This window comes from Tamandua tetradactyla, chromosome 22 (genome assembly GCF_023851605.1).
Source record: "Tamandua tetradactyla isolate mTamTet1 chromosome 22, mTamTet1.pri, whole genome shotgun sequence".
Lineage (NCBI taxonomy): Eukaryota > Metazoa > Chordata > Mammalia > Pilosa > Myrmecophagidae > Tamandua > Tamandua tetradactyla.
The window spans coordinates 36449285-36461387 of record NC_135348.1 but is presented as its reverse complement, the minus strand read 5'-3'; positions in this window follow the sequence as shown (position 1 = coordinate 36461387).

The window sequence follows — 12103 nt, the reverse complement described above, 5'->3', positions numbered from 1 at the left end:
TCACAGCACCTCACTGCTGGTACCCAAAACTGATGAGTTTCTAGCAGCTAAAACAGCAACCATATGGTGGATTGGCTTGAGATCAGGTATTTATCAGCTGGTGGTTTCAGAAGCTATAAGACCCACTTTCATTCAAGGTTGGTATCTTCTGGCCTGACAGTAATCTTTGAGGTTCCCTGGACTTCCTGTCACATGACAATGCACTTCTTGGGATCTTCTTCTTTGTTTATTTAAAATACAGCTTCTGGCTGTTCTCCATGACTTCTGTGTCCAATTCCTTTTGTTTGTAAGGACTTAGCCATACTGAAATAATGCCCACATTCATTTACTTTGGCAAACCTTAACTAACATTTTCAATGGTCCTATTTACAAATGGGTCTATACCCACTGGACCAGGGTTTGGGACCTAAACATACATTTTGTGGGGGGTATGATTCAATCCCCAACACAGAGAAAGTTGAATGTTTGAAAAATTTTAGAGGAAAATATAGTAGAATGTTTGTCAGCTTGGGCTATCAATTAACTTCATTTTTAAGATGCCGAGAGAGCAGAACAAATGAAAATATTAATAAGTGGGATGATATGAAATTTCAAAGCATCATTCTTCAGAAAACATTGTCAAAAATTGTGAAAACTGTCATGGAAGAAAAAATTGTAACACGTATAACCCAAAAAAGGGTTTTTATCTGCATCCAAAAAACATTGGTAATATAATAAAAAAAAAAGAAAGAAATTCCTTATAGTAAAATCGGCTAATTTTCATGCAATTTACAGAAATAAAATAAAAATTGTTACTATATCCAATGATGCATCAATGCATATTCAATTTAATTAATAATCAGGTTGGCAAATGAGAAAATGCATGATAAATACCAGTGCTTATGAAAATGTATTGCAGAGATACTTTTACAGTGCTGATGGAAGCACAGATGGTACAACCACTTTGCAGAACCTGGAAGGATCTGGGAAATTGAGATGTGCAGCGTCTATTGACCCAGCTAATAACCTGTAAGCGTATATCGTGGAGAAATTCTCATACATGTAAATATAATGAAATTGGTAAGAATGCTTGTAGCAACATTGTTGGAATAAACAAAAACCACACATTACCCATATATGAAGTAATGAAAAATGGAAAAGAAATGCTCATGACATAAATGGAATATACATCATAGATGGATTACATCAGTCATAATAAATATGGGAGAATACAGATGAATCGCACATGTTGGAATCAAAAAGCAAATATAAAATATTGAGTTAAAAACAAAAGAAAACATTATGTGTGTACTAGGGTTACTACTAGCGGCAGAACAATATTAAAATACATAAGATCTTTCTCCTTCCAACATGAAAAGTATAAATGAAACAGCTCTTCTGTAGCTAGAGAATGGGGTTGACCAGGGACAGGGTCATAAGAAGGATTTAATAGTAATTTTTCTTAATTTAGAAATACCCATTATATTTTCTTCTCTTATTTAGTGTATAATATTCTAAACTAAAAATTTGTTGAGAATTTTAGATTACTGGTGTGGTAAATTGAATGATGTTTGCAATTTCTTGGTCCATATTTCTGGTGGATGTGAACTCATCTGAAAAATAGGAATTTTGAATTTGTTAAAGTGAGTCAGGGAGTAGATTTTTGTGAATAGGACCTTCCAAGATCTAATTTAGGTCTAGCAAGCTCAATCAAGATTACTGTTAGTCCATATTACAAGAATTCTTAAAAAGAGAAAATCACAGGGGAAAGCCAAAGAAGTGCAGACACAAGGAAGAATGATCTTCATGTGATAAAAGGCTGATATTCAAGCAAGGAGCCCAAGAATTTGCTACACACTTCAGAGAAAAAAATGGCATATCGTTGCTTGGCTTCCAACTTCTGGCCTCTAAAATTATTAGACAATTAATTACTGTGGCTACACAACCAGGGTATGATATTTCTCATGGCAGCCCTGAAAAGCTAAGACATCAGTTTGAAATTTACACAGACGAATAAGAGACATACCACGTCTAAACGTCTAATTTAGGCAGTTCCCTCCAGCCTCTCCATTACACCTTAACTGAAGAGGTGATACCTATTTAATACATAAGAATAACCTCGAGGATTACCTTTCAACTCTGTTTGGAATCTTTCAGCGATTGACACTTTATTTTGTCTCATTTCGCTTTTCCCCCTTTTGGTGGGGAAGATTTCCTCAATCCCTTGTTGCTGAGTTCCCTCTCATTCTAGGATTTTTGTCACACGTTGCCAGGAAGTTCCACACCCCTGGGAGTCATGTCCCGTGTAGAGAGGGGGATGGCAGTGAGTTTGCTTGCTGTGTCGGCCGAGAGAAAAAGAGAGGCCACATCTGAGCAACAAAATTGGTTCTCTTGGGGGTGAAAATGTGGAGTTGTGCTCGGGTGGCCATGTTTCTTGAAGATAATTGTATGACGATATGGCTGTCGCAGTGTGACTGTGTGATTGTGAAAGCCTTGTGTCTGATACTCCTTTTGTCTACTTATTGACGGACAGGTAAAACACGCAGATTAAAAATATAAATAAATAAATAATAGGGGGAACAAATGTTAAAATAAATTTAGTAGATTGAAATGCTTGTGATCGGTGAAGGGGAGGGGTAAGGGGTATGGTATGTATGCATTTTTTTCTGTTCCCTTTTTATTGCTTTTTTCTGAATTGATGTAGATGTTCTAAGAAATTATCATGATGATGAATATACAACTATGTGATGATAGTGTGAGTTATTGATTATATAACAAGAACAGAATGATCATGTGATAAGAATGTTTGTGTTTATATTTGGTTATGTATCATAAATAAAAAATTAATTAATTAAAAAAATAATTCATAATGAGACTGCCATATCAATTCAAGATACTCGAAACCCAGAGGAACTTCCATGATTGAGAAGACTCATTGCTAAGCCAGGAAAGCTTGCATTTCAGACACTCAAAGACTTCACCCTATGCATCTCTTCTTTTGGCTCCTTATTTGTACCTTTTACTATAATAAAAACCGTAATTTTAAGTAAATAAATAAATAAATGTCTAATTTAGATGTATACTGCATATTTGTTTCTGAGAAGTGGTATGTGGCATGCAGCTAGATATAAGTCAATTTTTAATGGAATTGTGAATTTTAGGACATTTATGTAGGTTTATTTGGAAAAGAATAATAATAGATATTGTTTTTTATTGACTACTACTATATGCTAGGCATTACACAATGTGTTTTATTATCAGTATTCCACTTAATATTCAATTCAATACTGTATGTATTATTTTCACCATTCAAAATATAAGGAAGCTACTATGTATAAGCAATATATTTAGCAAATGCTGCATACACATTTAAAACATGCTAGATCATCTCAACTGTTTAGTCTATTACCTACTTCTTGAAATAGAAATTATAAGTTTACAACACTTGAGATAAATACAATTCCCAAATTATTCTGGCTTCCACAGTGTTGGCCAGTTTTCATTTGTTTTGTTTTATTTCTGTGGGGCTTGATTTTTATTTGAGAACGTTGCCAATGTTTGACTATTTCACTATTTGCTTTTTAAAAATTCAGATAAGTTTATCTTGACAAAAATCAGAAACTATGGAAGCACTTGGCACAAAGTAGGCTGGCCATTGAGTGGTAGAAGAAGGTGCCTTTTATTTTTATTTTTTATACGTGAGCAGGCACCAGGAATCAAACCCGGGTCTCCAGCATGGCAGGCAAGAACTCTGTCACTGAGCCACTATTGCACCACCCCAAAAAGGTGCCTTTTATAAGCAGAATTTAGATGTTTCTTTTTACCAGAGTCCCTATTTTTATTATACTTGATGCATGTCAGTTATCTGTGTTCCTTGGCTGGATCCTAGAGGCATGGAAAAGGGAAGAAGAAAGGAACAGAAGCAGGAGGAGGATGAAGAAGCTTAATTAATTCCACTCATCTATTGAGTGTTGTCTCAAATAATTATTTTTCTCAACTTCCCCTCAGCATGACTCCTCCATATTTGTTTAGAATATCCTCCGGAGTTGCACTGATGCATCCTCTGTGAATGCTATGAACAGCACCACTTTATTTTTTTTATAAGGATGCTCAACATGATTGTACATTTAAACAAATTTCAAAGACCCTGTCATTAAAATATAAAATATGAGTGTAGCATATTTAAGAAGATGTTAATAGACCAGAATTATGTCACAGTTTAAGTTCCCTTATTGATTTTTTTCATGGCATTTTTTAGAATTAAATGCTGTGACCCAGGAAAGAAATATTATTATGAAAGTCAATATTGATTGCAGGAGGTTTCAGTTACTCTTCATTTCCTTTTGTCCTGCTAGCAACATTGATGGTATGTATTTGTGATAGACATTAATTCTGATACTGTTTTCCAATCTAATATTCTTTCTGTACTAACTCCATTTGAACAGTATAATAAGTAGATGTTTATGTTTTATATATCTGCCAATATGAGTTCTGTTTTGGCCAATAAAATAAACATATTAATAAAATCGTTAAGTAAGCCATAACAGGTCAACATAATTTTCTGCTGGATTTCATATGGCTTATTATCATAAAATATGTTTTGTTGAGATAAAAAATAACTTCTGTAAACTATGATATGTAGAATAAAATATCATCTTCAACAAACTTATAATTCAGCTTTAAAATGCTTCTTAAGATTTACAATTTTGTTTTCGTGTTACAAAATTGGGTGACACTGCTTTTCCTTTTCCTTTTCCTTTTCTTTCTTGGTTTTTGTTTTATGTTTTTACCAGATGTCTTCTTTTTTATACAGATTTGGGGAAGGTAGATGATCATTTTAGAATTTTGCTATAAAGATCCATTTTGTGTGACTTTGGAAAAACTCTTTAGGCCATGAAAAAAAATAGTAGGAAAAAGTGGAAAACAATTGCAGAAGAAATCTAAGAACCCTGAGGAAAAGTGTTCTAATAATCTAGTTAAGATAAGAATTAAGTAAACATTTCACAATAAATCAGCCCCAAACAAAGCTGAGCCACCAGGAGAATCATGGTGTTTAGGCTATGACTCAAATACAGGTGAGGTGTGATTTAGAAAATAATGATGAATCATACGAATATTAGATGATCATTAAAATTCGTTGTTCATGTGTGCTAGCTCACTGCAATGCTGCAAGGAAATACTGGAAACAGGAAAGTCTTGGAGAAATACGTGTCTGGATACCAACATGCTGTGGAAAAAAAAGAAATAATCACTGATATGGACTAATTTCTTCTGCTTATTATTTTAAAAATATTAAATTCCTTTTGAACTGAGCAAACTCCAGGGGCATTGAGACTATTAAATTGGTGTATGCATTTCAAAAGGGAGATTACAAGGAGTTCACTATTGAATAAGGAATCAGAGGAAGCAAACCCAAGTTTCTAACTGGATTTAAGAAAAAACTGGTATCTATTTGAAAGTTTGTAGAGCAGATCATACTACCGAAAAACACTTGGGTTTTTCAACAGATTTGCCTGAACTGGTGTTTATATAAGTTCTACATTTAATTTGATTTTTATCAATTGCACAAATTGTCCTTGAGCAGAATTAACTTTTTTTAAATCTTAGAATAGTTTTTCTCTCCCAGTGAGACTATATATAGTCCAGTTCCTATCCAATTATGGCTGTAATATTGTAGGTTGTTATGATACAATTTGCAAAGAACCAGTGAATTAACAAAGAGCAGCAAACAAAAGATAAAACTGTATAGAAAATCAGAAGAACCTAAGAAAGAAAAGTTCTGCACAATCATGATCAATATGATGTTATTAAAAATTTCCAAGTATTTGTATCATGTACCTCCTCAAACAAAGATGCACTTGCATGCTGGTTGTATCAAAGCAACATTGGATGGATTAAAGATAAAATTTATACTTTAGAAATAATAAAATCCACATATGACTAGACTTTGTTTAGTGTTAATCATAAAACTTCGAAATGTTGACAGTACAAACAGAATTTTTAATTAAAAATTATACCCTTTGCATTATTATTATTATGAGTTTTTTAAACAGATTTATTGAGATGCAATTTGTATGCTCAAAATTCGGAGGGGAGTGGATTTTAAGAATTTTTTGAGGTTTGTTTTGGGTAGCAAATTCTCCAACTGGATTCCAATTTGTACGTAAATTTTGCAAAATTATTATCTGATATCTAATCAGGAAAATATTTTATTAAGATCATCCCTTTTCCTTGTCTTTCAATGCTTTCAGATGCATACATTTTTACCTCTGAAGTTCTGAGACACATACACATACCTTGTTCTGATTGTGCCCCTTTAGGTATTGATAAATAATTCGTGATGCAATCAGTAGATTTAACTATTCTTTTTACATTGCATTTATAAAAATAATTTTGTGTCAATGTTTTTCTAATTTAAATGATGAATTGCTTAACATTTACTTTCACCCTTAGTTTTTATTGTTATTTAATTTTTTGTTTGTGTAATAACGAGAAAAAGCACACATCCATTTTCTGACACAAGTACAATGCAATTGAGAGAAACAAGAGTCTAACAACATTTAATTATATTATTTAAAAGCAAATATTTAAATACACAGGATGAAACATGTCCTTTTTTTCATGTTTAAATGTAGAACATTTTGCTCAGTTTGTTTTGTGACTTTCAAGCTTTCAAATCAAAGGTATTGCAATATCTATTTAAGATACATTTGAACAGTAATTGCCCTTAATATTAGTTTTATGTATAAGAAGCTCCATCAATGAAAGTGAAGCAAGTTAAGAATTTCAATATATGAAATATTCACTATATACTGTCCCTGGGAATACTTTCTGAAGGTAAATTGTGGAGCTATTTTGAAAGGTAGACAACAGATTTTCACTTAGAAGAAAGCCATATATGAAACTACTCTGTTAGGAAAGTATATGTGTTTCAATAATTGAAACTCCCTGAAACATTACGAATTTCACTCATTGCTTAAATGCACACACAGTCTGGATATAGATTTATATGATGTTTGTAGATATAGATAAAGTATAGACAGTTTAGCTAAGATAGCTAATATTGATATCTAACATATGATATATATAATATATATAGTATAGGTGGTGTGTAGATAAATAAAATAAACAGACATAATAGATAGAGATTTGTTGCATAGACATGTGAAATATTGCCATAAGTTTCCTAAATATATATATTAACATCTATAGATAATTTTAAAAGTTAATTTTTAACAATCAAGGCAAAGACTATTTTAATATGATCTACAAAATTTCATGAGATCTGGTCAGATAGATTTTATTTTAAAAGTAGATTGCTTCTTTTCTTCTTTTCCTTCTTGTAATAAATTCAGAAAGCAACTATTGACAAATTTAAGATCCCATTTCTATCAAAATACATGTACTGAATTCTTATTGTTGAACTAAGGCATATATTTTAATTAGATTTTTTAGCTAGGGAATATGTTTCTTCCAAATTATGATATTCTGCCTTGCATACAAAATCACCAAATAAATATGGTTGTTGCTAATGAATGAATTTTTTACCTAATTATTCAATGTATTTCTTTCTCTCAAAAGAAAAATGATTAAATGAATTAAACAACAGTTAAACAATTAGATTCAGTTTGAAAATTATGTGTCCTCTGTGCATATTTTGTGTTTTCAAGGTCAATCATTGCCTAAAAATATATAATTGTTTTCTTTAGAAGACAAAAATACAGTACTTAAGTTTGAATAAATCTGCTAATAATTAAGGTACTTTCAAAAATATTTTTAAAAGTAGTATAAGGACATTTTAACATGCAACCAAGAGTTGGTGTTTCAGGGCGGGCCGCGGTGGCTCAGCGGGCAAAGTGCTTGCCTGCTATGCCGAAGGATCTCGGTTCGATTCCCGGCCCCAGCCCATGTAACAAAAAACGGAAAAACAAAATACAATAAAAACAAGAAAATGTTTAAAGATGTTTCCCTTTCTTCCTTCCTTCCTTCCTTCTCTCTGTCTTTCCTTTAAAAAAAAAAAAAAAAAAAAAAAAAAAAAAAAAAAAAAAGAGTTGGTGTTTCAGGTATCACAAATGGAAAAATAAATAATAAAAAAAAGAATCCCAAACCTAAACCAAAAACTCACGAACAAAGCAATAATAATGTCACAATATTTCAGATTCCTCTTTTATTGAAATAAAACCAAGAAGAACTAAATATCATGCTGCATGGACTCTTCATTTTTTATTTTACTGGGTTTTCCTAAATTAGTAAATTATAGCCTGACATTATTTCTTACATATTTTTTACCCGTTGCACTTAGCAGCCCCATCATTCCACTTCGTGCTTCTCAGTTTTTCAGGTATTCCTGTCTGTGTTTGTGATTTTCCATTTTTATATTTTCCCAAATGTTCACCTATAATAAATAATTATTCCAGTTCACATTAATTAAACCTCTCTAAAGTTAATGGAATATTATGAACTCTTGGCACAATCCTCTAAACTTTTAAAACCTTTGATTCTTCTCCCTGTATTCACTCTCAGCAGATGCTCATGCCCCTTAATTGAAAAGAAAAGTGATATGCATATGCCTGTGTACATATAGTACAGTCATTGTGCCAGAACTGCAATGACCAATACCATATACAGGCTGGCTTGACAGCAGGGATTGATTGTCTCACAGGTTCAAAAGCTAGGCGTCCAAAATTAAGGTGTCAGTAAGGCCATGCTTTCTCCCTGAAATCTGTAACAACTGGGGACTGGCTTGCCACCATCCTTGGGGCTCTTTGGTTTACATGTTGGCCTTCCTTTGCCTGGAGATCCTTCTCCAGTTTCCACTGACTCTGGCTTCTTTCTGTGGCTTTCTCTTTTGTGATATGTATTAAGGCCAGTGAAGTATTAAGACCAACCCTGATTCAGTTGGCTGTATGTAAACAGGATCTTCAAAGATCCTGCTCAAAAAAGATTTCACTCCCAACTTACCTTAACATATTCAAAGATTCTATTTACAAATGGTTTCACACCCACAGAAACACAGATTAAGCTTTTTTTGGTGGTACGTGATTCAATTTATCTCAAGTACCATATAAAAACTTCTAAGCATCTATATACATCTCTTCATATCACCTTCCTTGTTCCTGAAAGAGTGTTGACTACTTTCATCTAATAATCCTCTCTCCACCTGTGCTTTGAACTGTTCGATCCTAACTTATGATTTATTTCTTCTGTCTAAGGTGTAAATCTTCCATCTCAACTCAATCTTTCATTGACCTTTCTTTAACTGTTTTTTAAAAAAAGTGGAGTATAACATAAATAGGAAAAGTACGCAAAGCATAAACATACTGCTTCATTAATTATCACAAAAGGAGCCAGATTATCACTACCCAGTAGGAAATAGTATATTGCCAGCATCCCCGAATAACTCCTGTAACCCAAAGTATGCCATCCCTTCCTGCCAAAAGTAACCATCATCCTGACATTCTAAACAGAGGTAGGTTTTGCCTTTTTGTTTGTTTCTTAAACTTTTTATAAATGGAAACATGCAGTTCGGATTTTCTTACATTTTGCTCATTCCGCTCACCAACACAGCTCTGAGATCCATGCATGTTGTTCTAACATTTTATCATTCTGATGCTTTATTGCTTTACAGTATATATTCTATCACTGAAACACTGTTTATATATTCTACTACTGGACTGGTTCTAGTTTAGAGCTATCATGAATTGTACTGTTATCAACGTTTTTTCATGCCTCTGTTCAGTGCGCACAGATTTCTATTGTGTTTATTTCTAAGATTTAAGTTGATAATACATGAGATATCTATGTATGCAAATACAAATACACACATGTCTACATGCATCCATCCGTAAGTGTGTTGTATGTGGGTGTCAAATAATAAGAAATTATATCAAAACATTTTCCAATGGCGTTGTACAAATTTACCCTTCTTCCAGCTGTGTGTTATCTATATCTTTGTCAATGTTTGGTCCTATTAAGAGTATATTGTGATGTTTCATTATGGCTCGACTTTTCAGCCCTTTAATTACCTAATAGCCCCAGGCGCCTTTCATATGTTTGTTAACCAGGTGAAGAGTTTATTTTTTATGTCTTTTTAGGTGTCTTATATATGTTTCTATTGGACTTGAAATTTTAATTTATTATTCTCTATTCAAGCACCATTTTATACTATGTTCTGTAAGATATTATTTTGCTTTTCACATCTACAATTAACATGAATTTGATTTTGTGATGCTATGAGTTAGAAGATAAAATTTTGATTCATTTTTTTTCCATGTAGACTTGCAGTCAATAGTACATCATTTATTGAATAGATCATCATTTTTATCATTTATTCACTGAAGTGGAATGTCCCTTTTGACAAAAGTCAAATGTCCACATATGCATGGATCTGACTGTTGTGTGAACCCCCTAATCAATTTTTATCGATTCTTTGGTCTATTCTTGCACAGCAAAACACTGTGATTTGCTATATCTTAATAAAGTTTTGATATTAAATAGCAAGAATACTTATAAACAATTTTTCTTCTTCAAGATTTACTTGGCTATTTTGTGTTCTTTAATTAATAATCTTAGAATAATTTAATTTATATGCACCTTAGTATTCCATTGCATGAGTAGCCCACAATTTTTCTGCTGTTAGTGGACATTCATTTTTTTCTCATTTTTTTAAAGTTTTATTCACAATGGACAGCTTTCACCCAAGATACTGTGATCAAAATCCTTGGTTAATTACTGTATTGTTCTTTATTATCTGCCTGCCCATACCATTCTTTCCATTTTTTATAGACCCCTGGTTGTCTTCTATCCATAGATGATTGCCCTATTTCTCTTTTCTTTCCTTTTTATTATAATTATTAGATTGGAAAATACCCATTCTAATATCATTACTATGTTATCCCAAACAGTTGACCCTTTCCTCAATCAACTTGCTGCTGGACATATCATCCATCACCAGACCCACATGTAAACACTTCTGAGAAATTCTGATTTTATCAAACAAGTCCATAGGGAATTACAGCTATGGTATTTGCACTTGCACTGAGATGGACATATGGTCTTAAATGAATCAAACTGTGACATTGCTAATATATATGTCCTAGGGGCAGAAAAGAAAACAAAAAAACAATTCTTGATTAAAATTTATTACAATCTATTTATCAAACACTTTTGTAAGGTGATGGGCCAAACACTTGCCATCTGGAAGATACATATAGAGATGCAAACATGTAACCATATAATGTAAGGTATTGATTACGCTTTCACATCTCAAATTTCTTTTTCCTTTTAACTCTATGTATGCCTAATGGCTACTATTTCCTTTGAAGTAAGGATTCGTGACACAGTTTGCCTTAGGCTAACACATCATGTACTTTAGTAATAGCATTCCTAGTCTTGTCAACACACAGGGCATTCATTCTATAAATCACCAAGACCAGAAATTTCTAACTCCAAAGTGAAACCACACTTGATTACTTGGTCTGTCTACATGGTGGAGTTACTGTCTTATTATTTATGCAAGCAGCCAGAGCAGAGTCTGCATGGTGGAGACCATAAAAACAGAAAAGTTTGCAAGACATTGATTACTAACTCTGGCAGAAGTTATTAATGATACCACCCATCTTCTAAATGGAACTCAGATCCACTGGGCCAATTAATTAGGTGAGGAAGCATGAGCTATACATTATCTGAAGGGATAAGCAATTTGGCTCTCTAAGGTTGATCCTCATGGGCAATAGTTTTTTTTTTTTTTCTTGATATGAGTTGGGCTGTTGGGGCTGTTCCTGTTTTCACAGGGACTAATAATTGTCCTTGTTTTGGCCTACTTACTATGATGCTCTTCCCTTCCCTTCAGAATCTTCTTTGCTGTTTTCTCAAGAGATGATTACCATGATTATTTAACTAAAAAAAGATCAAATCTCATGATATAATTGACAAAGGAGGTGATAAAAAAGCCTCTTGTGGTGAAAATCTGGATTTCTAGTCTTCTCTGAGCTGGTGAACCTCTGACATGTGAAAGAATGTCGAAAAGGGAGGACAATATATTACAATGGACATTGGTTGCAACAACCAACCCAGTAAGACAAACCGAAACCTCTGTAGCAATAGATCCAGACTGATCATGACC